Source organism: Giraffa tippelskirchi, chromosome 1 (genome assembly GCF_054371585.1).
Source record: "Giraffa tippelskirchi isolate mGirTip1 chromosome 1, T2T-mGirTip1v1.2.pri, whole genome shotgun sequence".
NCBI classification, from domain to species: domain Eukaryota; kingdom Metazoa; phylum Chordata; class Mammalia; order Artiodactyla; family Giraffidae; genus Giraffa; species Giraffa tippelskirchi.
In genome coordinates this window covers 159113388-159140152 of record NC_137275.1, presented here as the reverse complement: position 1 = coordinate 159140152, position 26765 = coordinate 159113388, and the positions used below count along the sequence as shown (strand labels likewise).

The window sequence follows — 26765 nt, the reverse complement described above, 5'->3', positions numbered from 1 at the left end:
ACACCGTCTGACTACAAGACGTTTGTCAATATCTGAAAAACCCACTACTATTAAGGAACTTGGATGAGATCAGGGACCAGCCACAAGATGCTCTCTAAAACTGGCTTAATGTGAACCAAGGGGAGAGGGAGTTCGAACAGCAATTAGATTTAGCTATTCACGCTGAAAGATTACTGAGTCCTCTGAGCAACAAAGGAAAGGACTTCAACTACCAATAAGGAAAGGAATTTGAAAGTGACTGGAAAAGAAATCCCTCATTCTTGCTTTTCAAGGTAGTGTTAGTGCTAGTCTGGCTACACAGACGATTAGTGAAAACATATGAAAATTGTAATGGATTCAAAGGTGATCCTGCAACTTCAACAGCTCCCAACTGCAAATATAACATCTAATATGACACACTCCTGTTTCTAAATGGCTTCAAACATTCATTGTGGCAGATCTTTTTTCAACAAACTTTTGCAGGTTGCACCTGTTTCACACTTCATCTTAAGAAAACTTGGAGAAGGAAGAAAAGAAGGAATGAGAAAATTTAAACCAACACAAATCAATCTCTTACAAAATAAAAAAAAAAAGTTTCCCCATTTATGTAAAAAAGGAGGTCCAGTGGGAAATGCTACAGAGAGGGAAACAGACGTCTGGCTAACTCCCAAGGCAGAAATCATGACTCATCAAAGCCTTCAGAGCGGGCAGAATGAGACTGCATTTGTCTTGAGTTCACCTTCAGGCCAAGAAATGCTCTCTAAACTGGGAAACTTGAGTGCTTGCCCTGCGACTGTGACAACTGGCTCTGAGGTCTGGGGCAAAACTCCTGAAAGTCTCTGGGCCTCAGTTTCTTCATCTGTAGGTGATCACCAGGATCCCCATCTAGCCTTATGGTCTTTACTTGAGATTCCCTCTTTCCACAACCTAAAGGGAACTGGTCCACTGGGGGGAGCTGCAGAACATTCCTCTCCTCAAACTCCAGAGCCCCAGGCCCAAACTCAGGAGAGATGCTAAGTCCTGTAAGTAGGTGGGGAGAGAGTGCAAATCCCTCTTCTATGTAAGAGGGGGCCGCAAGTCCTCGAATTTCCGGAAGTACCCTCCACCTCTGCCCTGGGTTTAGATGCTGCTGGGATGAGGGCCCAGATGATGCCCCCGGGAAAGCGTAGTAAGGGGGTGAGGAATACCAAGCGGGGGGGGGGGGGGGGGATGGTGCCAGGGACCTGCCGAGCGAAGAAGCGCGTGAGGCAGGGCAGGAGACGGCAGCCACTATCAGTTCATGACCCACGCCGCCCCCCATCTTGGCCCGCGGGGATTGAAGGCCCGTGCCCCCGGGCTCTCTGGCGAGGAGCGAGGGGCGGGTCCGGAGCTGAGGCGACAGAGCCCTGCTTGGGATGCGCTGCTGCGACCCCGTTACTCCTTGGCCGCTTCTGCCCCTAACCCTCGGCCTTGTCCGCAAGCGAGCGCAGCAAAACAAAACAAACTCGTTCAGGCTTCCTGTTGTGCAACCCAGTCCCGAGTAAGTCGGGGCCGAATGCGCGCCGCCGATCGTCGGCGGCTGCGGAGCCCAGGAGGCAGAAACCAGCGCGCTGCCCGGCCCAAGCCGGGATTCGGAGGGAGCCGCAGCCCTGCTCGCCGCTCCCGGGAGCGCACGTCCCCGCGCCGTACGCCGTGCGTGGCCCAGAGCCCGCACCGAGCTAGCGTCCTAATAATCCTTGTTCTTTCACTTCTTGCCTCTTAGACACCCCCAAGAAGTCGAGGGTGCGACCCAGGAAACCAGAGACGACCTTTCAGAAAGTTTCTCCCTACAGGTACCTAATTGAATCATCCATAGGATGACAAATCCGTCAGGGCCAAGTTTTCCAGACACTTGGGTGACTTCCTCATCACCGAAGTGACTTGTCGGCTCCAGTGAGTAAGTTGGAAGTGTCGCTCCAGGCAAGGTGTGTGTTTAGGAGAAAGCCGGCTGCTCACTCACGCTTTCCAGAAAGCGGCCTCGGGCGACTTCAAAATACACACAGGGTCATTTATAGGGACTGGAGTCTTGCGCAGGACAACGTCCCTGGGACTGAGACATTTTCCAAACAGTGCTGACATTTTGTCGAGCCTTACAAAAATGTAAACGCGAGGTGACGAACCTGGTGGGGAGTGTGAGAGTCTGAATCTCTGCGCAGTTTGCGGTGTGGGTTATAGTTCTAGTTACAAGACGTAGCAGCTGCGAGTCGCTGGACCCGTCCCCACGAGGAGTTAACGTATCCCCTTACCGGAGGACCTCTGGGCAATAGGGAGGGACATCGCGAATTGGGTGAGACACAGCACGGAAAACAGCCTTCGTTAGAGCTCCACAAGCACGTGGAACTGGAAAGAGGGAGAGAGAGCTCATGTCAACCCATCAGTTCCCACTTCTCCAAAGTTTCCCTTCAGGGGGGACTCATGGGTGGCGTGCACGACCATGCCCTTGCGTACTGTAACTTGCCCTGATTTTGTAGCCTTCTGGACCCTCTAGTTTAGAAGAAAAGTCCAAAACAACAACAACAACAAATGTCTTCCTAAATAGAAAAACTTTAAAACCTTGTTGATTTCCTTTCCCTCTTCTACTTTCAATGCTTTTAGGCAACTGACAAGAACACAGCTTGAGTCCTAATTGAGAATTGCTCTCTCAGTAAACAGATCATTTAGAGAATATGGATGTTGGGGTGCCCGTATTCTTAAACCACGCCAGCAGCTCAGAGTGTAAATATTTCTAATCCCTAGTTTGTATCTCTGAGCGTTGTAACTTCCCCACTCTCAAGCGCCCGGCTTCTCTCCACTCGCCTACTAGCAAAGTTCCTATGGCATCCACTTACCAGGTAACCCGGGATTTCCACAACAAAGCCTGGCGTGCGGGTCCCTTCCCCCGGCCAGCCTGAGCGAGTGACAGCGGGCAGCCAGCGCTGGCGAGGAGAAACTTGGGGCTCCAGCCCTTCAGCGCGCTCCCCTGGCTCTGCCTCCTTCGGAAATGAAAACTCCCATCCAAGCCGGGGGACAGAGCCCCGAAACCCGGCCCAAGTGCAGTGTGCGCGCGCGTGTGCTAGGGCAGTAGAGTTAGGGGGAGGAGGAGGCAGGCAGAAGTGGGGTGGCTGTACCCTCAGCATCAGCTCATTCTGCCGCTTCCCCCTCCCTCCACCCCCCTCCCGCGCGCACACACGCACACACGCACACAAAGCAAATAATATCTTTAAAAAGTTGAGTTTCGGCTTTGTGCCTCACGCGTCTTGCTCATCCTTGCCTTGGGCCTGGGGTGCGTCTGGGGGCCGGTTCGGGATGTTGGCTAATTGCTTTCGGCGGGTTCCGTCGGGGGCACGCTGGTGCGAGCCTAGACGGCAGCGGGCAGCGAACCTGGCTGCGGGGAGGGGCAGTGGTGGCAGCCCCAGCTCTGGTGCCCGTGCGCGCAGCGCTCTGGGCTGCCCTGGCGGCGCGGTGTGGACGCGGCTGCAGGAGAGGGGAAGGGGGAAGAGAGAGGGAGGGAGGGAGGGAGGGAGGGAGGAGGCGGCCTGGGAGGAGAGTGGATGTGTGTGCGGCCGCGAAGGCCGGCCTGTAGCCAGCTGCTTCCTGAGTGTGAGCGCGGGAGGGGGGAGGAGGGGCGGGCTCGCTGGTCACCAGGCTGGCCAATTCGAAGGCCGAGTCTGTGTCTCCCTCTCGACGCGACCAAGCACACAGTCCTTCCCGTGCCCCTGAGAGTCAAAAAACTCCAGAACTGGCTAACAGCCGGGAGACACTTCACCTTCTTCTTGGGCCTTATTTGTTGAACTGGCTCCTTCTTTTTTTAACCTGTAAAAGTGTCAGCATTTCGACAAGAGTTGATGTCAAAGCATAAAAAAGTTTAAAAAAAAATCCAATAGTAAAATGGAGAGAAAAACTAAAAAGCGAAAAAATGGCTAAAGAGCCTTTCTAATATACGATTGGATGCATATAACTTTGCAAATGGATGGGTGAAGATGCCTTTGGCAACTTTTTAAAGTAAAGAATAGGCAGACAAGAGAGGAAGGTGATGAAAGTGTTACAAGGATGTGAAATTATAAATACAGACTGCTAGGAATAGAAGCATATTCCCTGTGTATGTTGCATCTATAGAGTGGACCATTTTTCTTAAGAATTCAACATCCTCAGCTTCATACCCTACCTATGCTGTGATCCCAGCACTTCTGCTTGATTTGGTCAGAATGCTCAAGAGGCTGTCCCCAGAGAGCCAACTATTAGTGGTCCCCTACATGTACTGCCACAGATGTGCAGATTTCCATCTTGGGAGTCAATGTATGTAAAGCACAGGATATTCTCCAGTTAGACCTGTCTACAGTGAGAATGTTATTCACCCTCATGAATAAAATGAATGAGGGTATCTAAAGACACTTAGATTGTCACCACTCCTTATATTCTATTCCAGGGCTCTCTTCAGGTGGTAGATGCTATGATCAAGATAAAAGCCCTCAAGTATACAAATGATTTACCAAAGATTGTTGACAATTTTCATTTATCTTACTTCAGAAATAATATTACTAGAGTTGGTCTGTATCCAAGATATGAAGTCACCAAAAAGTCCAGTTTTCACAATATTTCCTATGTCTCGTTATGATCTGCTTTTCAAGATTCTCTTCAGGGAAGGCATTTTTTTTCCCTTTCCCAAAGTCACAGACTCATCAGAATATTAATCACCAGAATATCTGTCAGCAGAAGTGGAGGGAGGAAAATAAAGTAATAAGTTCTTAGGATATATCATTCTGTCAGTTTTCCAGTTTCTCCCTCTGTTCTTCCTCTCCTTTTAAATACAAGTATCCAAGCCCAAGATGGCAATAGATGGGTTCAACCACACACAAGAAAAGAAAATACTCATAAAATGAAGCATGCAGCAACATCACAAAAACAAAGAAACCAAGTGATGGAAGTTGCCATGACTATTCCACTGTGGCTAGTTATTGCAACATGCCTGACATTCACATACAAACTTTTCCTCATTAACTCCAGCCTTCAGCAGCAGAGGAAGATGGGAACACTGACCTTTCAATGCATCATAGGAAATACTCTTCATCCAGATTTGTGCACTGTACTTACTGCTCCCCAGGAACAAGACAAGCCTCAGTGGAGGCTGCAAAATAAAATCTTTTCAAGGTACCTCAAATATTATTTCAAATACAATGGTTTTATGCATGAAATTATATCCTATGGGCTTGAAGAAGCTTCCAAAACTTCCAAATTGATGGCAATAGCTTTGCTGGGAGAGAAAAAGATAATGCTACACCCTATTTTAATCAATGGCTCATGAGAATAAAACACTGGAAAGTTATGAGTCATCAACCTGGAGATTCCTGAAATTCTCCTCATTTATAAGAACCTGAGGGTACAAATGTCATTTTTTATTTAGGTAGGATTTTCAAAAGCTTCTACAATTCCTAAGACATTTAACACTAAATAGGTACAATGCTTTGGTTGATTTTCTTTTTTCTTCCCAGTAAGGTAGATCTACAATGTCCTTACATTCCATCAGTTCGGATCAGTTCAGTCCCTCAGTCCTGTTGACTCTTTGAGACCCCATGGACTGCAGCACGCCAGGCGTCCCTGTCCATCACCAACTCCCGGAGCTTGCTCAAACTCATGTCCATTGAGTTGGTGATGCCATTCAACCATCTCATCCTCTGTCATCCCCTTCTCCTCCTGCTCTTTCCCAGCAACAGGGTCTTTTCCAGTGAGTCAGTTCTTCCCATCAGGTGGCTAAAGGATTGGAGTTTCAGCTTCAGTACCAGTCCTTTCAATGAATATTCAGGACTGATTTCCTTTAGGGTTGACTGGTTTGATCTCCTTGCAGTCCAAAGGACTCTCAAGAGTCTTCTCCAACACCACAGTTCAAAAGCATCAATTCTTTGGCTCTCAGCTTTCTTTAGAATCCAACTCTCGCATCCATATACGACTATTGGAAAAACCATAGCTTTGACTAGACGGACCTTTGTTAGCAAAATAATGTCTCTGCTTTATAATATGCTAGGTTGGTCATAGCTTTCCTTCCAAGGAGCAAGCCTCTTTTAATTTCATGGCTACAGTCACAATCTGCAGTGTTTTTGGAGCCCAAGAAAATAAACTCTCTCACTGTTTTCATTGTTTCACCATCTATTTGCCATAAAGTGATGGGACCAGATGCCATGATCTTAGTTTTCTGAATGTTGAGTTTTTAGCCAGCTTTTTCATTCTCCTCTTTTACTTTCAAGAGGCTCTTTAGTTCCTCTTTGCTTTATGCCATAAGGGTGGTGTCATCTGCATATCTGAGGTTATTGATATTTTTTCCTGCAATCTTGATTCCAGCTTGTGCTTCATCCAGCCTGGCATTTCACATGATGTACTCTGCATATAAGTTAAATGAGCAAGCTGACAATATACAGCATTGACTAACTCCTTTCCCAATTTGCAACCAGCCTGTTGTTCCATGCCTGGCTCCAACTGTTGCTTTTTGACCTGCATACAGATTTCTCAGGAGGCAGGTCAGGTGGTCTGGTATTCCCATCTCTTTCAGGATTTTCCACAGTTTGTTGTGATCCACACAGTCAAAGGCTTTGACATAGTCAATAAAGCAAAGGTAGATGTTTTTCTGGAACTCTCTTGCTTTTTCTATGATCCTACAGATGTTGACAATTTGATCTCTGGTTCCTCGGCCTTTTCTAAATCCAGTTTGAACATCTGGAAGTTCATGACTCACATACTGTTGAAGCCTGGCTTGGAGAATTTTGAGCATTAGTTTGCTAGCCTGTGAAATGAGCACAAATGTGTGGTAGTTTGAACACTCTTTGGCATTGCCTTTCTTTGGGATTGGAATGAAAAGTGACCTTTTCCAGTCCTGTGGCCACTGCTGAGTTTTCCAAATTTGCTGGCATATTGAGTGTATCACTTTCAAAGCATCATCTTTTAGGATTTGAAATAGCTCAGCTGGAATTCCATCACTTCCACTAGCTTTGTTCATAGTGATGCTTTCTAAGGCCTGCTTGCCTTCACATTCCAGGATGTCTGGCTCTAGGTGAGTGATCACACCATCATGGTTATCTGGGTCATAAAGATCTTTTTTGTATAGTTCTGTGTATTCTTGCCACCTCTTCTTAATATCTTCTGCTTCTATTAGGTCCATACCATTTCTGTCCTTTAGTGTGCCCATCTTTGCATGAAATGTACCCTTGGTATCTAATTTTCTTGAAAAGATCTCTAGTCTTTCCCATGCTATTGTTTTCGTGTATTTCTTTGCATTGTTCACTTAGGAAGGCTTTTTTATCTCTCCTTGCTCTTCTTTGGACCTCTGTATTCTGATGGGTATATCTTTCCTTTTCTCTTTGCCTTTAGCTTCCTTTCTTTTCTCAGCTATTTGTAAGGCCTCCTCAGACAACCATCTTGCTTTTTTGCATTTCTTTTTCTTGGGGATGGTCTTGATCACTGCCTCTTGTACAATGTCACAAACCTCTATCCATAGTTCTTCAGGCACTCTATCAGATCTAATCTTTTGAATCTATTTGTCACTTCCACTGCCTAATCGTAAGGAATTTGATTTAGGTCATACCTGAATGGTCTAGTGGTTTTCCCTACTTTCTTCAATTTTTGGCTGCAAAGAATATAATCAATCTGATTTCGGTATTGACTATCTGGTGATGTCCATGTGTAGAGTCGTCTCTTTTGTTGTAGGAAGAGGGTGTTTGCTATGACCAGTGCATTCTCTTGTGAAAACTGTTAGCCTTTGCCTGCTTCATTTTGTACTCCAAGGCCAAATTTGCCTGTTACTCTAGATATCTCTTGACCTCCTACTTTTGCATTCCAGTCCCCACTGATGAAAAGGACATCTTTTTTGGGTGTTAGTTATAGAAGGTTTTGAGTGTCTTCATAGAACCGTTGAACTTCAGCTTCTTCAGCATTACTGGTTGGTGCATAGACTTGGATTACTGTGATATTAACTGGTTTGCCTTGGAATCGAACAGAGATCATTCCGTCATTTTTGAGATTGCACCCAAGTACTGCATTTTGGATTCTTTTTTGACTATGAGGGCTACTCCATTTCTTCTAAGGGATATATTCCATGGGATATAATAAAAATACAATGTTCCAAATACAACCATGGAGTGACTCAGAATGAGATCTGTGCCTCTTCTGGACTGAACTGGTCAGCAGGAACTGGGGAGGGAAGAATAATGAGATGGTAGAAAAGGAAATAGTTGCAATTCAGAAATGACAATCTTCTTTCCACATGAGCTCTCCATTGTGCTTAGAAATCATACCATGGTAGCCTTTCAGCCAGATAAGTGTGAACAACAACCCAGCTGTAATTTTCCTCTCTGGAGTCCTCAGTTGCATGCATCTCCACAGCTGACTCAGGGTAGCTGACCCAGCAGACAGGGACCTGCTGCCAGCTCAAGTCCAGCTCTCATTCGAGAAATATTTAATGAGTACCTACTCTGTCCCAGGATTGGGGGCAAAGGAATTACACATGTAGACGTTGTACATGGAGGATGTTACATAAAGCATTTTGCCCAGGGCCTGGAAAATAGCAAACAAAGAGAAGCTCTTTACAGATATTATCTCATCAAAGTAATCGTATGAGATGGCCACTGGCAGTCTCCTATTTAGGAGTAAGAAAGCTGGAAGCTTTTTGTTGTTGTTGTTGTTGTTGTTGAGCTTTTTATTTCATGGCAGTTAAGCTGTTCTGAATTTGCTGCATGCTTAATGCATCACGCTGCTGTGCTTAGTCGCTAGTTGTGTCCGACTCTTTGAGACCACATGGACCGTAGCCCGCCAGGCTCCTCCGGCCATGGGGATTCTTCAGGCAAGAATACTCAGTGGGTTGCCATGCCCTCCTCCATGAGATCTTTCCAACCCAGGGACTGAACCCAGGTCTCCGGCATTGCAGGCGGATTCTTCACCGTCCGAGCCACCAGGGAAGCAGTTAATGAGAGTAGAAGACAGATCTGGGTTGCCAGTCTAGAAGCCCCAAGACCTTCCAACATTGCTACCTTACACAATAACCATGCAGGCTCTTTGAATGTGTGTAAAATACACTGCAGGTGTATAAGTAAAAGGCATCTGGTAATCAATGTCACACAAGCACAACTGAGTGTGGAGGAGGAAGGAATAACTTCCTACTATAGAACATTGAATAAGTAGCTTGGCTGTTTCAGCTGGACTTCAAAGAATTGGTAGAGAACTGATAAACAAACAAGAATATTTCAAGAGGAGGAATCAGCATCAGAAAGGACATAAAAAAGCAGAGTCCAGTGTATCTGCTCACACAAAGCTAGAGTACACAATAGGAATATTCACAGTCTCAGTGAGGCGGCAGCAGAACACAGGAGACTCCAGAGGGAACATCCTGACTGCAGAGCTTCAGGAGAGCTACTATTTGTGTCAGTCTGAGCGATCTGACAGCAAAGCATTTACAAACTTGCAAAGAACTATGATCAGATTCCTACTCCTGTAAAGTGTCTATAGAGAGTTTTAACTCCAAAATGCAGATAAGTTAAGCTAACAGCACCAGTGATAGTATGCGTAACTATTAAAACACACACACACACAGGAGCTGGTAAGAGTCCACCTACATAGAAATACAGTGGAAAATGTCAATGTTTGCCAACTTAAAGAGGGGAACTAAATGTGTAAGATGAAAAATTTCCACTTTCTAAGTGAGTAGTACAAATAGTGGAATGTTATCAGTGCTTGATATCCTAATAAAACTTTTAAGTTGATCTTTCTACTAATTTTGCCACAAGTGTAGTTAGCCCAGACTCTCCTGGTTATACATCAGTGATATAATTTTTTTTAATTATTATTTATATTCATTAAGTTCATAGCATCATGCCTTTTCTCCTTTCTAAGGCCAAAACTATAAGTCACAGTCTAAAATGTATCCTTCCACACACAACTGACCAAAATGTGCAATATTTTACTCTATACAATGTCTCTCCATCTTTTTTTACTGGTGAAATTTTTCTCCCGATTTTGTACAAGCCCAATTGAGATGCATCTAATACTCTACAAAGGCTTACAGGATATTTCTTGACATATTACTAAGGTATGTCTACAGTTTACCTAAATAAAAATAAATTCATAGATATACACAATATTTCACAGGCAGCCAGTTTCCTATGGCAGTTTCCAGTTTCACTTAATATTCAAACTGGCCACTTATATACAGTATTATAAAATTAATTACCTCATCATGATGCTATCTTATCTATAACTGCCTTCTGTAAGTACCTTATAAATAGAATTTACATTACTTTATAAGCCCTTCATGGTCTAACAATAGTGCTGGGCATTAGTCAGTAATTAATGCTAATTGAAGGTATGAATTAATGAGGAAGTAAAAGAATGGCTTCCCTACTTTCAGAGATGTTGAATAGCACTAACTATTGTCTTTGTGTACATGCACGATCATTTCAATACTCCAAAAGAGTCCAAACACCTGTCATTCTCTTTCTGTGCCCCCAGGCTTTTCACTGCGAACTGAAGATTAAAATATTATTTCCTGTTTCTTGGGGAAATAAATTCAGTCTCTGTGCAATGCTTAGAATCAGCAGGGTGAGCCTCCCCCTCCAATGACAAGATGATCCTTCCCTATCGGACACCCCACTACCTCCTTAACGTGATTCCAAATCATGTCATTTGCATCACACACTGAAGTCTTCTCCCCAAAATTATTTGTACTAAATTATGGGGAGTACAAAAGAGGGAAAGATGCAATGAGGGTGCAGAGAGGATGATGAGAGGAAATGAAAAGGGCAGGACAGCATTAGGGCACCATCAGGATAACAAGGAACAATGAATGAGCTTTGGGTAGAATTAAGCTCTGAAAAGAAAGGGATTCTGTATATTTTCAGACTTCTCCCTTACCCACTTCAAGTTCCAAATACCCTTGCAGAGCAGTGTGAACACATTTGGAAATTTTCTAAAAATTCTAAACCCGTATGATGCTGAAGCACTCAGGAGGTTTTCACATGTATAAATACTTCTCTCCCCTTTTAATCCTGTAGAGAAGGGAGAAGTGTAATTTTATTGTCCATTGGACAAATAACCAATTTCTCCCCAAAGTAGACCTACCTTAGGCAAGGGTGTTGACCTACTTCAGGCTGGAAACACTGTTCCAGGGTCATTATCAGCATTACCTCACTTAATTCTCACAACATCCCAGTGAGGTAAGAGCTAGCACAACTGCCATTTTATAAATGAGGAAACAAGCAGAGAGGCATGATGTCTTCCTAGTGTCACCCAGCTCCTAGAGGACTGGCCAGACTTCAAAGAGAAAGATTCTCTCACATTCACCATTACTCTGTTACCCTTTCAGAGCTGAGGGTCCTGCTTCCAACATACATGTATTTGTTTATTCACTTGGGAAGGGTGGTGTGTTAGAAGCAGGATGGACTTTGGAATCAGAAAACCTAGAAATTCTAACTTCACTACTCACTGGGAGAACTTGAGCTAGTTCCTGAGCAACTGGGGACCTCAGTTCAACTCCATGAGTTATTGCAAAGACTGAATGGGAACTGCGACGCTGACCAGCACACATGTGCAAGCAGGGGCTTCCTCTATTGATAAGGGACAGTGTTTCAGACCTTCAGGGGAAATGAACCCCAGTCCCAGCTCCAGGAATGGACTTGATGACTCTGAGAGAAATCTCCCTCCCCTGGTTAAAGTGAATTGCTCATAAATTCATACACAAGCCAATCAATGCATGACATGACATTCATCTGACAAAAGGATGGGTTCATTGATGAGCATGTGACTCAGTTTAGGCTCTTGAGATGCTCTCATGAGAGGAAGTTTCTTTGGTATGGTAGCTTCTAGGGAGCCACCTGGAAAGATGACTTTTCCTCTTCTGTGTGTTGTGAAGAGACAGAGGTGAAGCTGTCTTCCTCTCAGACTACAGAGAGAACTGGTACTTTGTGGATGGCAGGGTGGAAAAGGCTGCAGAAAGCAGGGGCCAGACCTGATCTCCATCTGACCGCTGGACTATTTCATTTGTAGGAGCCAGTAGATCCCTTTTATTTGTTCAACAAATAGCTGACACCAAGTCATAGAAGTACCTACAGTCTTCTATAAGGCACCATGGAGAGTACAAAGATAAGCGAGACAAACTTAAAGGCGCTTACTACTTAGTAATTGCTTCCCTGATAGCTTAGTTGGTAAAGAATCCGCCTGCAATGCATGAGACCCCAGTTCCATTCCTGGGTCAGGAAGATTGGCTGGAGAAGGGATAGGCTACCCACTCCAGTATTCTTGGGTTTCCCTTGTGGCTCAGCTGGTAAAGAATCCACCTGTAATGTGGGAGACCTGGGTTCAATCCATGGGTTGGGAAGATCCCCTGGAGAAGAGAAAGGCTTCCCACTCCATATTCTGGCATGGAGAATTTCATGGACTGTATAGTCCATAGAGTCTCAAAGAGTTGGACATGACTGGTGACTTTCACTTTCACCTAATAATTAAATAGTTTTTGTGATATAATTTTTTTAAAAGTTATAACTCATGCTGTTTTCAAGATCCTTCAAGATCGTATACTATTTTTTCAGTATAATATTAAGCAAGAAACATCCCACTTCCCTAATAATTGCACAAGGCCCCCTTTCAGAACAACTGGTCAACTTCCAGGGACCAGATAGAATAGCATATCAATTTCGTTGTCAGACAATTAACTTGAAAAGCCAGGCCATTTTTACATATTCTCAGTTACTGATTAACAAATGTAGTCTCACAACTCAGCACCTAATAAGAAATATATGTATTCCCAAATTCCTATAGAAACTTGACTTTATCTCATTCCCAGATAAAACAGAGCCAAGATTTTCCTGGAATTACATTTAGAAATAAAAACATTTGTATCCAGGCATCTCTGAGTCCCACTCACTTTTGTCACTGTTGTTATTAATATTAATCCTACCTTAGAAAGTTTCAGTTTAGCCTGGAGCACACCTTTCCCCACCCTCTTGCTTTTCTGTCTTCTACATTCATAACCAAATGTCATTTAAAACAGATATAGATACCATTTGGGTTTGTTGGTAAAATCAGCAGGGGCAGAGAGTCCTTAAATTCTAGGTTGAATTAAGGGCTCAGTAGTTACACAGTTTGAACTTGATAATAATAAGGTTATCTCAGCAGGCTACATAGGTCAGAAATGTTCTTCCCATCACTGCTTTCTTTTTTTCCATCAAGAAATGGACATTAGGGAGAAAGTGAGGGAATTTTCTGGCAGTCCAGTGGTTAGGACTCTGCACTTTCACTGCTGAGGGCCCAGGTTCAATCCCTGGTTGTGGAACTAAGATCCCACAAGCCTCACAGTGCGGTTAAAAAAAAGACAGAGAGAAAGAGTGGCAAGTTATAAGCCATTAGCATAAGACATAGTTTAAGTATGGCAGTAGCACATGCATGTGTGCTAAGTCACTTCAGTTGTGTCCGACTCTTTGCAACCCTTTGGACCGTAGCCTCTCAGACTCCTCTGTCCGTGGGATTCTCCAGGCAAGAATACTGGAGTGGTTCACCTTGCCCTCCTCCAGGGGATCTTCCCAGCTCAAGGATGGAACCTGCGTCTCTTGTGTCTCCTGCATTGGCAGGCAGGTTCTTTACCACTAGCGCCACATGGGAAGCCCACAGAAATAATAGCAGCTCACATTCATTATGTGCCAGGGGCAGAGCCCAGTATGCTACTGGAGGAGAATGGAGAAATATCTCCAGAAAGAATGAAGAGGCTGAGCCAAAGCAAAAACAACGCCCAGTTGTGGATGTGACTGGTAATGAAAGTAAAGTCCAATGCTGTGAAGAACAATATTGCATAGGAAGCTAGAATGTTAGGTCCATGAATCAAGGCAAATTGGAAGTGGTCAAACAGGAGATGGCATGAATGAACATCGACATTTTAGGAATCAGCGAAATAAAATGGACCAGAATGGGCAAATTTAATTGATATGACCATTATATCTACTGTGGGCAAGAATCCCTTAGAAGAAATGGAGTACCCCTCATAGTCAACAAAAGAGTCCAAAATGCATTACTTGGGTGCAATCTCAAAAACAACAGAATGATCCTGGTCCACTTCCAAGGCAAACCATTCAATATCACAGTAACCCAAGTCTATGCTCTAACCACTAATGCCAAAGAAGCTGAAGTTGAACGTTTCTATGAAGACCTACAAGACCCGGATGAAGCACAAGCTGGAATCAAGATTGCAGGAAGAAATATCAGTAACCTCAGATATGGAGATGACACCACCCTTATGACAGAAAGCAAAGAGGAACTAAAGAGCCTCTTGATGAAAGTGAAAAAGGAGAGTGAAAAGGTTGGCTTAAAACTCAACATTCAGAAAACTAAGATCATGGCATCTGATCCCATCACTTCATGGCAAATAGATGGGGAAACAATGGAAACAGTGACAGACTTTATTTTCTTGGGCTCTAGAATCACTGAAGATGGTGACTGCAGCCATGAAATGAAAAGAGGCTTGCTCCTTGGAAGGAAAGCTATGACAAACCTATACAGCATATTATAAAGCAGAGACATTACTTTACCTATAAAGGTCTGTATAATCAAAGCTATGGTTTTTCTGGTAGTCATATATGGTTGTGAGAGTTGGACCATAAAGAAAGCTGAGCACCAAAGAATTGATGGCTTTGTACTGTGGTGTTGAGAAGACTCTTGAGAGTCCCTTGGACTGCCAGGAGATCAAACCAGTCAATCCTCAAGGAAATCAGTCCTGAATATTCATTGGAAGGACTGGTGCTGAAGCTGAATGAAGCTCCAGTACTTTGGCCACCAGATGGAAGAACTGACTCATTGGAAAAGACCCTGATGCTGGGAAAGATTGAAGGCAGGAAGAGAAGGGGACAACAGAGGATGAGATGGTTGGATAGCATCACCGACTCAATGGACATGAGTCTTTGAGCAAGTTCCAGGAGTTGGTGATAGACAGGGATGCCTCGCATGCTGCAGTCCATGGGGTCGCAAAGAGTCAGACATGACTGAGAGACTGAACTGAACTGAGGGGCAGAGCAAAGCACTTGAGATTCTTAGTCTTACTGAATCTTTATAGGTATCAGTCTAATAAGTGGTAGAGATAGGACTAGAACCTACCCTCCATGGCTTCATGGCACATGCTGTTAGCTGTAATACTGTATTTCCCTCAAAGAGTATTGTTTATTGTAAGATATTTTGCTAAAATATGTGGTAAACATAATACTATGTAAACTTTAAGAACAATACATCCTGTATAAGTGGCAATGTAATGGCCTGTTGCATGATACTACAAAATGATATCAAACTATAGTTCTTCAAAACCTACCTTGAACACTCTCCAAAGCCCCTATTCTTTTGTATCTGCTGTTATCTACATGAAATGAACTTTACTGTCCATTTCTCCTCCTATTCTGTGAGGCTTTCTGTTGTAGAAAGATTAATGTCCCTACTAAAATGTCTATATCCTAATCCCTGGAACTTGTGAATATATTAGGTTACATGGCAAAGGGAATTAAGGTGCAAATGGAACTAAGGTTGCTAATAAAATAACCTTAAATATAGGGATATTATCCTGGATCATCCAGATAGGTCTGATGTGATTATAAGAGTCCTTACAAGTAGAAAAGGCAGAAGAAAAGAGGTGGAGAAAGTACTGTAATGTAATGAAAGCATGGCAAGAGAGGTTCTATGTTGCTGGCTCTGAAGATGGAGGAAGGAACCATGGACCAGGGAATGTGGACAGCCTCTAGAAGGTGGAAAAGGTAATGAAACAGAGTCTTTCCTAGAACATCTAGAAAGAAATACAACCCTGTCAGTAAGACTCAGGTCAGACTTCCATCTTAGAAAACTATAAGATATGAATATGGATTATTTTAGGCAACATATTGAGGGTAAGTTGTTACAATAGCAACAGAAAACTAAGACACCTTTCAAGCTCTCCTCTCTCCCCTCATCACAGAGCCAGACATACCACATGCTCTTGGTCCCCAAAGAATACAGCACAGTTCTTACCAGTATTTAATCCTAATTATACTACTTGGAAGTTGGATCTGTACTACCAGGCTTCCCTTTAATTCCCTTCAGGAGCACTATGAATGGGTCTTGCATTGACCCAAAAGCCTCAGCCTCTGCTCTCTTTTTGCTAGGAGGAGGAACAATGTTAAGTGAGATGACCAAAAGGTCATGAACTGAAAGGAAGAGACTGGGCAGCAGGAGGGTGTAAGAAGGAAAGGGATAGAGGGTTGAAAGGAGAGGGGAGAGAAGCAAAGGAAAGAAGGGGACAGTGAAGTCAGAAAGCAGGAGAAAAAAAAGAAAGGGTGGCTGGAAGAAGATCCAGAAGCATTGTGGTGGAAGAGAAGAGGAAAAGGGAAAAAAGAAAGGACCTTTTTCTCTGCCTCCCCGTCTCCCATCTGACCACCTTCTCTCCTCCCAACTTCATGAGCTCCAGCCCACTTTCCAGGATCCAGTTTTAGCACCTTTTCCCTGCAGTGGTTTCCATGCTGTCTGCCCCTTTAGAATACTTCATATAACTGGCCAGACCTCACCTCCTAGAGATTCTGATTTAATACCTGGTCAAAGCATGGGGATTTTTTTTTTTTTTTTTTAATTTTCCAGATCACTGTAATGGGCAGGCAGGGTAAGAACCACTGTCATAAAGCACTCTGACCTCTTCAGCTCACCTAGAATGGGTCCTGCTGTCAAACTCAGAGCTCATATCTGTCTCGCACTTGGCACTTATCACCTAAAGCTGGAGATGCTGCATCAAGATGATTTAAGGACCCAACCCTGGAGCCAAACAGCTGGAATTTAGTCCTGGTTCCAAACTTAATAGCTGAGTGACCCTATGGAAGTCACTTGACCTCTCCCTGCCTAGCTCTCCATCTTCAGAATAGGAAAGACTATAGCAATAATAACAGAACATTGTTTTGAAGACTGCATGAGTTAAATATTTGTTTTAAAGACTAAATGAGTTATTATTGAGAAGCACTTAGAAAAGCATCTGCAACACTGAATGTACAATATAAGCATTCACTAGATAAAATCAGATGATAAAATCATTTCCAAGTTGTTACTCTATGTTATCATGTTGTTTAACATTTTGTGTATATGACTCTCACCTCCAATTAACAATTAGAGAATTTGCTCAGTCGTGTCCAATTCTTTGCGACCCCATGGACTGTAGCCTATCAGGCTCCTCCATCCATGGCATTTTCCAGGCAAGAGTACTGGAGTGGGGTGCCATTTCCTTCTATAATTCCAACTATACCACAGCCATTACATTCTGTATAATATACACTCAATAAAGTCCATTAAATGAACAAAACAAAATCAGAAAACAATTCAAAAAATAAAATCTGTTTATTAAAATCAAGAACTGGCTATGAGCTCATTTTTTTTTTTTAAGAATTGTTATTTAAATAATTCTCACACCCCTGGAGCTACTCCCTGACAAGCAAAGCCCACAGAAAAGGGGCACAGGACACATGCATTTGAAGGGTAGTAGAAGTGAAAGGAAGTGTATGCCTGGCAGAGGGAGGAGTTCCAAAGTGAATATTGATTCTCTCACTGAGAAGGATCAAAAATAGCCTGAGAAAGAAGAGAGGTAGAGGTGATCGAGGAGGGAATATCTAGGTAAGGGGAGTAAATGGCCTTTTCTCCTTCATAGCTGTGCCTAAGGTTGGCTCAGTCTAGATTTCTATTTGGATGGCTGATTTGCATACACACTCATATACATTTTAACTCTGAAAGCAGACATTCCATATGTGTTTTATTTACTCTCATTTTTTTTTTTTTTTTATCTTTACCAGTTGGCCTATTTTTTCTCTCTAACATCAGGAGACCCTCCCTGGAACAAGCCACTCACTTGGGGATGGTGGAATAACTGAAAAAGACATCTGAGACAAGATGTAAAATTTTGTATTAGGGTACAATAATATTTACAAGGCACAAATTTGGCAGCCAAAAGATTTCTCTCAAAGGTATGAAAAAATGTCTGTGCTCTATTTTCAAAGAAACCAAATAAGACATGGTCCCTGAATCACTGTCTGAATGCAAACAGCATTTGGCTTTGATCTGAGTTGTTGAAAACTATGACCAATTTATCCCACGGATGCCAAACCATCAGAGAATGTTTTTAAGTCTGGATTTCCATATCAAGATTCAGCTACACACTTTTTTTCTTCATTTCACATTACACAGGGCCAACCCAAAATAGTCCTTCCAACAATGGATGTAGTTGGGGTGATGATTTTAATTTCAAGCTACAAGCAAGAAGTAGAAAAACCCTTTTCCTATAGACATACTCCTGTGGCTGGGCAAAAATAGGAAAATATAATGGTACAGTAAATGGGATTATTTATGTAGACCCCTCCTCTACTGTATTAATAATGACTTCATAGGCAGGCTCAGCCAGTTTCTGATTGAATGATGATATGAAAAGTCTCAGAAACTCATTTTTATAGTGACCTGAGTCCACCCTGGTCATACCTGCTGTCAACCCTCCCCTTGCTCTCCACTTGGTCACTGGTGATTTTCTGAGTTTTATTTGCAAACTTAAACCCCAAATATGCCCATATGGGGCTGAGGGAATGGATCCAACACCATAGAAAAGCACATCAGCTGTCTTCCAAGCATGTGGAGCATACCAAGAACCTCTTGTGATGAGTCAATAACCAAGGATTACCCGCCTCTGGTTTCCAGTGAAATTCTGGAGAGAGAACATTATGAGGATTTGATCAGAACATGGTTTCCAAAACACTTCCTACTCTGGTAGCACCCTTCTGAAGTAAGTAAATGGGGTGGTGATGTTGATGTTTATACAACTTCTCTGAATTTAGGGTATCCAAATTACTTGAAGATAGGTCCTCATCTAAGATTAGTCTGGAGCCAGAGACATAGACTCATTGTGTATTCTGGAGGTATCTTTGGGTTTCTGTAGAGAGAGGGTTTAGAGGATTCTGAGGGCAGCAAGTCTTTTCTTTCTAAGGATAGAAACTTTACTAAATTGCCAAATCTTAAAGCTGGAAGTGTCTTTATAGGAGTTCTGAATTCCAAGAGGTTGGTGGGTAGAAGTGGCAACCTTTTGTAATCTCAGGTCTTTTATTTTAGGTATTAAAACCTTTTTTGGGAAGAGGTCCCTAAGCTTCATGAGGCTCCCAAAGGGATTTATAGCACAAAATGTTTCCTATTTCCACAACCCTCCACTCCAGCCTCCTTATCTTGGAGCTGTCTATGCCCACTGCCCCCTCCCTCCCACCCCAGATTCACTCCAAATCTAACTACCAAATCTTCATTGTCTGCCACTCGAACCTCTACCATCATGTCCCCTCTCTGCCCTCCCTAACACCAAACCTTGTGGCTCTGGCTGTCCTGCATCTAGCCTTGTCAGCCACCTCTGCTCTTTTGAGTCTCCCCTGCTTTCTATGATACCATAAAGTCCTGTGTTTGTTTTTGTTTTTTTCAAAATCTGACAGAGAACCAGGGGAGGAAGTTAGACCATGTAATTTAGCTCTATGATGTTTTAATTGTTACAGTGAGGCTATTTCAATTTAATAATCAGAAAAACAGGAAAGGTTTAGTTCTTTATTCTGTCCTTCCTCATAATTTTTCCTTGCTACTTCTTGTATTCCTCTTCATCCTTCTGCCATCTGATGTACTATTTCCACAGTCCTCTTCACTTCTTTCTCATCTCTGTTCAGACTCTGCTCTCAGCCTAATGTGGCACAGTGAAAATTAAGGAAGGCTTGGAGCTAGGTGGGCCTGGGTTAGAATGCTGAGCTATGAGTCCTCAAACAATCATTTCATCTCTCTGCTCCTTCATTTACTCAACAGCAATAATTAATATTTCCTATGGGCTAACTCAGGCCAGGCACTTTACATATATTAATTTGTTTAATCCTCACAACAACTCTATAAAGTGGGTGATATTATTCCCATTTTACACATGTATACACTGAGGCACAGAAAGATGAAAGTTCTTGCCCAGGTTATACAACTAACTAGTCAGTAGCTCCTCTACTTATTCTAGTCTTCTGACTTCAGAGTCTGCCCTGCTAGAGCTAAGCTATCTGCCTCCTTGGGGAAGGAAAATCCCTCCAAAATGAAAGCCATGAACCTGTAGAGCAATATTCTTCTGTTGACAAAAGATACTGTAAGTGGGAGGGAATGCCTGGCCCATATCTGTCATTATCATATTCCTCCAAAAATTATTGCTCTGAGCTTCAGCCATATAAATCCCATAGCTCTGGTCAAGCATATCTGAGTACAGAGTCCACAGGAATCTTAGCTTGAAGAAGTGAGCAATTGAACCATCCTTCTCTGCAAGCCATTGTCAACCTCTCACTTAACCATTTGGCTCACTATCTCCTCTACCCTGTCTCACCCTCACCACACTCTTTCCTGATATTTCTGGCATCTGGTCCCACTGTTAAATCCCTACCTCCTCCATCCAACTTGAGGTCCTCAGTTCTCTGGCCTCCTCATTGGTCTCCCTGCCTCCAGCCTCTCCCCACATGAATTTGACTTAAGATAGTAATGGTCCTGAATGTGACTCCTTAACCTCTTTCCTTCTGGCAGTGTCCCTGTGCCCAATACCCTGTCTTCAATCAAAAAGTTCCCAAAGTCACCTTGAACTGTACCTCTGCCTGGGATGCCACTGTAGGACCAGTATAAGAGGTTCAGCCATAAGATAAGTTCCAATGCCAATCCCATCTTTTCCTGGTGCTGCCAACTGCATGTGGACTCCTTCTTATTTGCATTTTGTACTCTATGTGCATGGCCTTTTCCATATCTACCTGATAAGTTTGGAACTCAACATTTGCTTTAAAAAAAGTGAATTTATAAATGGGAAAAACTAAAACCTAGAAAAGTTAACTGACATAATCAGTTAGCTGAGAAACAGTATTACATAATAGTTAGTGTAGTAAGCCAAGACTGCCTGACTTTAAGCCAACTTTCTACCATTTATTAGCTGGTATGACCTGGGGCAAGTAACAACCTCTGTGACTCAATTTTCTCATCAGTAAAATAAGAACAGTACTTATCCATAGGATTGTCATGAGGATTAAGTGAATTAAGACAAAGTGTTTGGAACACTACTTGACACATTGTAAGTACTCAAATGTTAGCTGCTGCTATTATTGTTGTTGTTGTTGCATATGGCAGAGCCAGAGTTAGAATCCCCAACTCCCAGTTCATTGCTCTTTATTTCAGGCTCCATCACCTGACACTGTGCACTGACTTCTCTCCATTTCTTCAGTCTCACTATTCTTGGTTCAACAAACCTGCTCCAAACAAAAAAAGATGCATACACATGTATATACACACATACACACACACAAGCTTGAGGAAGCTACATAGTCTTCAGTCAAAAGAAAACAGGGGCCTATCTGTCAACCACAGCACAGAAAAGCTCCCTATACCTAAAAAAGAGAGGGGCCATGGTGTCTTTCATAGCTTCCCTAACTCTAAGATAATTCCACTAGCAATTTCTGATTACAGGTTCAGAATGTCACATGGGGAAGAGTACTGATTTTAGAGCCCCGCAGAACCGGGTTCGGATCTTAGCCTTCTTACTCATTAGCTCTGGGACATTAGGCAAGTTCCTTAATCCCCAACCCTGAGCCTATGCTAGTCCTGCTTCATTGAACTGTAGGGAGCATCCATGAAGTGATCTGTGGAAAGCATTTAGCACAGTGCCTGGGCCAGTAAGTGTTGCCTGTCAGTACTACTATTTTAGGCTAAGCAGTACTCCTTTCCTCTCATTCTAGTTTAGGTAAAACCCTCCTGATAGTGCATCTCAATGGAAGGTTAAGTGTGATTTTGCTTATCTGGATCCAAAGGGCTGGAATTCCCCCAGTGATTAAGTGTTGCTGAGGGTGATAGTGGGAGGCCCCTGAAGTCAATTTGCCAAGATGTAGCTTGTGAAGTCCTTTTCCAGTTACCACAGGAACATTTCCTTCTCCTCTCTCTTAGTCCTCTCACTCTCTCACAATCCCCTGTGTACTGACTCAATGAAAACATCTTTTCTTTAAGATGCCACTCCCACCAAAAAAGCAAAAGAGTCTAATTTTGGATTACAGTTGATTTAGGAAGTAGCCTTTCTCACACCTATAATCAAGTGTCCTAGATGCATCTTCATGGTGGAAGAAACAAAATCCCATCCATCCATCTAGTCAACCACTAATGCACTTTCCAAAGTGACCCACTAGGGTCTTGAGAACATAAACAATTATAACTATCAACTAAACAAGGAACTTGACACTGAATGGTAGAGATACTGGTACCCTTTCTGTCAGTGTCTCATCACGTCCATCAACATACACTAAAAAATAGAATAAAATTTTCTATATGTTAGAAAATATAATTTTACTTTTAAATGAAATGGACCACTAATTATTTAAACCACCAATGGATTCAAACTCTTCTAAAACAGAGTTAAGTCCTAAAGATCACCCTCTGTTTTGTCCATCCCTTAATAACACAGCTGTCTCTGAAATCCATGTGATGAAACCATAACTTTACATAACAATATTCAACCAAATAGTAGTTCTATCATTTTCTACACTGAGGCTGCTGATATTTTTCCTCAAAGGAAAACTCATTTCCTGAAAGAGATTCTCATAGAAGACATACTCTTGGGATACCTCACTTTGTGTGGCTACGTCCTCATGAATTTCCGCATGAAACACAATGAGTGTTGGCAGAGAACCTCCCTGGGCCTCTGGGGCCACCCTCTTTGAGGCAAGAGCTCTGAGCCAAACCCAACTAAAGGTATCTGTCAGGAAACAATGTGACTATAGATGGTCAGTAGGTGGAGCCCTTTCCCCAGCACGCCCTGACCCTAGCTCAGAGACACCTAGACATGTTCTTCCAGAACTAGTAAGTCTCATGTTACCTCATAGGATGCTGTTGTTCCAAAACATGATGCTACCTTAACATCTGGAAGGGAACCAGAATAGGCATTAGCCATAGTATTTTTAAAAGAAAATATATTCTAGTCTGGAATGAGATGACAATGGAATTTTTTTTTAAATTAAAGCCATTCCCCTTTACAAAGCATACACCACATCTCCACCCTCCTCTCCCAATTCCACTGTTAGTCCACCCGCACCAAAGCAAGATTCCACCCCCCTCCCCTTTTTTCTAAGTCTGGAAGAGAGGGTAGGATTCCTGTAAACTAAATTTGAGGGAATAATCATTAAATTCATCTAACTACCCTTGCAAACAATCCACTGATGGCTCACATGATAGTCAGCGCAACCCCCTTCACAGATTCTCCCAGAAGGTCCAACAACTTGACTTAATTGCTTTTAAAAATCCATCTTCATTTTTTGTGAGTCTTTTTTTTTTTTTTTTTTTAGAGGAAAACAGTTTTATTTCTTACTGGTTACAGAGCTACAAGAACGTTATTTAAAATACCAACAATTGTGCTATTATTAGCTTGTACTTTAGATAGATTATCAACACTTGAGAAGGATGCCCTCTTTATTTTTTTTTTTTTTTTTTTATAAATTTATTTATTTTAGTTGGGGGCCAATCACTTCACAACATTGCAATAGTTTTTGCCATACATTGACATGAATCTGCCATGGGTTTACATGTGTTCCCCCTCCTGGACCCCCCACCCACCTCCCTCCCCATCCCATCCTTCTGGATCATCCCATTGCCCCGGCCCTGAGCCCTTGTCTCATGCATCGAACATGGAATGGTGTTCTGTTTCACATATGATAATATACATGTTTCAATGCTATTCTCCCAGAACGTCCCACCCTCACCTTCTCCCTCAGAGTCCATAAAATTGTTCCATGCATCTGTGTCTCTTATTCTGTCTCGCATATAGGGTTATCGTTACCATCTTTCAAATTCCATATATATGCATTAGTATACTGTATTGTTGTTTTTCTTTCTGGCTTACTTCACTCTGTATAATGGGCTCCAGTTTCATCCATCTCAGTAGAACCGATTCAAATGTATTTTTTTTAATGGCTGAGTAATATTCCATTGTGTATATGAACCACAGCTTCCTTATCCATTCGTCTGCTGATGGACATCTAGGTTGCTTCCATGTCCTGGCTATTGTAAACAGTGCTGCGATGAACATTGGGGTACATGCGTCTCTTTCAATTCTGGTTTCCTCGGTGTATATGCCCAGCAGTGGGATTGCTGGGTCATATGGCAGTTCTATTCCCAGTTTTTTAAGGAATCTCCACACTGTTCTCCATAGTGGCTGTACTAGTTTGCATTCCCACCAACAGTGTAAGAGGGTTCCCTTTTCTCCACACCCTCTCCAGCATTTATTGCTTGTAGACTTTTGGATAGCAGCCATTCTGACTGGTGTGAAATGATACCTCATTGTGGTTTTGATTTGCATTTCTCTAATAATGAGTGATGTTGAGCATCTTTTCATGTGTTTGTTAGCCATCTGTATGTCTTCTTTGGAGAAATGTCTGTTTAGTTCTTTGGCCCATTTTTTGATTGGGTCGTTTATTTTTCTGGAATTCAGCTGCAGAAGTTGCTTGTATATTTTTGATATTAATTGTTTGTCTGTTGCTTCATTTGCTATTATTTTCTCCCATTCTGAAGGCTGTCTTTTCACCTTGTTTATATTTTCCTTTGTTGTGCAAAAGCTTTTAATTTTAATTAGGTCCCATTTGTTTATTTTTGCTTTTATTTCCAATATTCTAGGAGGTGGGTCATGGAGGATCCTGCTGTGATTTATGTCGGAGAGTGTTTTGCCTATGTTTTCCTCTAGGAGTTTTATTGTTTCTGGTCTTACATTTAGATCTTTAATCCATTTTGAGTTTATTTTTGTGTACGGTGTTGCTTTTAAAAATCCATCTTCATTTTTTGTGAGTCTTAAACTACACTGACATTATTGAAGGTCAACAGATATTTTAGCACTCTTACTACTTGGCCAGGGTCAGAGCAGCACCTTCAGATCTAGATGAAAGATTAAGATGTGTAAGCAGGGCACTCCATGATGGGGACTAAATAGACAGTGCAGGCCAAGAATGTCACTGTAAGTCCTAGAAGGGAGAGGTCACTGATGCTCAGTGTGGTCAGGGGTTCTTCATAGAAGAAATGAGACTGAAATAGTGTCTTAAGCCATGTCTTTTGACCACAAAAGACAATCCTTTTGTGAGTAATGAAGTAACAGATGAGTAATAAAGAAGCCTAAAAGACAAGATGCTGCTGCTGGGAAAGATTGAGGGCAGGGAGAGAAGGGGGCGACAGAGTATGAGATGGTTGATGGCACCATCAACTCAACGGACATGAGTATGAGCAAACTGTGGGAGATGGTGAAGGACAGGGAAGCCTGGTGTGCTGCAGTCCATGGGGTTGCAAAGAGTCAGACACGACTGAGCAGCTGAACAACAACAGAAGATAAGAGGATGGATACTTTTCATCAATAAGAGTACAGTGAATATAACAGTAAAGGAAGGAGTGAACAAAGGGAGGTCAAGGATGGGTTGGGATTATAGGTGGCAACACTGAAGTATTGACCCAAGGAATGTCTCTGGGCAAGGATCTGTCCAAAAGGCTACACTACATTGTAACAACAACATCAGTGATTTGCAGTTACCTTAGAACAGTTTAAGAACAAAGGCTCTGGAGTCAGAAAGTTCCTAGTTTGAGTTCCAACTCTCTGGTTTACTATTTAAATGACCCAGTGTGTTTTTTAAGTTTTCAAAACCTCAGTTTTGTCTTCTATAAAATGGGTTTGATAATAGTATCTAGTTCATAAAGTTGTTATAAAGTTTAAATGCAATGATATACACAAAACTCAAGATAAATCTAAATAGGAATATAAGGCTGTGAATTGGCAAATCCTTGGCTTTTCCACCTCAGTATTTCCCAAATTTGTCTGAAGATAAGAATCACCTGGGAAACTTGTTAATCTACAGATTCCAACCTGTTCCCTTAGAACTTTCCCACCCGCCTTGGAATTTTAATTCAGTAGATCCAGGATACAGCCCAGATTTGGGATTTTTAAAGCATGCAAGGTGATTCTTATCATCAAAGAAGTATGGGAAACACTGGCAGTGTTCCTCAAAATAGTGGTTCTGAAATTTTATGACATCAGATTTCCTGTGCGGTGCTTAGTCGGTCAGTCCAATTCTGCGACACTATGGACTGTAGCCCGCCTGGCTCTTCTGTCCATGGGGATTCTCCAGGCAAGAATACTGGAGTGGATTGCCATGCCTTCTTCCAGCGAATCTTCCCAACCTTGGCATCGAACCCAGGTCTCCTGCATTGCAGGTGAATTCTTTACTGTCTGAGCTACCAGGGAAGTCCCAGAATTCCTAGAGGCCTGTAAAAATACAGACTGCTCATCCCCACTTCCAGGGTTTCTGAGTCAGTAGGTCTAGGGTAGGGTCTGAGAATGTATACATCTAACAAGTTCCTAGGTGATATGGATACTGTTGGGAGTGGGGGAGGAGATAAGTCTACTCTTTGTAAACCACTGCTCAAAGCAAAGTCCAAGGACCTGATGAATCAGAATCATCCAGGGTGCTGGTTAACCTTAGTCTTTTCAAAAAGCCCAAAACCAGCCTAAGATTTCACATTTATAACAAGTGATCAAATATTTCTGATGCACACTGAGTTTTAAGAACCCTGCTCTAGATATGGCTTCAGAATGTTATAGTGAATGTGTGTACACTCATGTACACACATATTTAATTTTAGGTCATGATATGATTTTAGAAATACTGAAACATGAAAATCAGGTAAATCTTAGAATAAAGAGAATATGGCTGGCTAATGAAAAAAATAAAATAATATGCTCAGTACTT

General features: G+C 42.6%; 1 protein-coding gene across 5 annotated transcripts in view; it reads right to left on the bottom strand.

Moving 5' to 3' along the window:
- Positions 1–26765, bottom strand: part of GLIS3 (GLIS family zinc finger 3) — a 674355-nt gene that overhangs the window by 477686 nt on the left and 169904 nt on the right. For 2 of the 5 annotated variants that reach the window (XM_081502031.1, XM_081502068.1), the window contains exon 1: positions 3248–3531. The exons of 1 other annotated variant lie outside the window; for it this stretch is intronic. The gene's annotated coding sequence lies outside the window, so the exon portion shown is untranslated. Of the gene's footprint in view, positions 1–2117; positions 2338–2825; positions 3532–26765 lie in introns of those variants that run through there. 2 more of the 5 variants (XM_081502106.1, XM_081502114.1) reach the window with 2 other exon arrangements.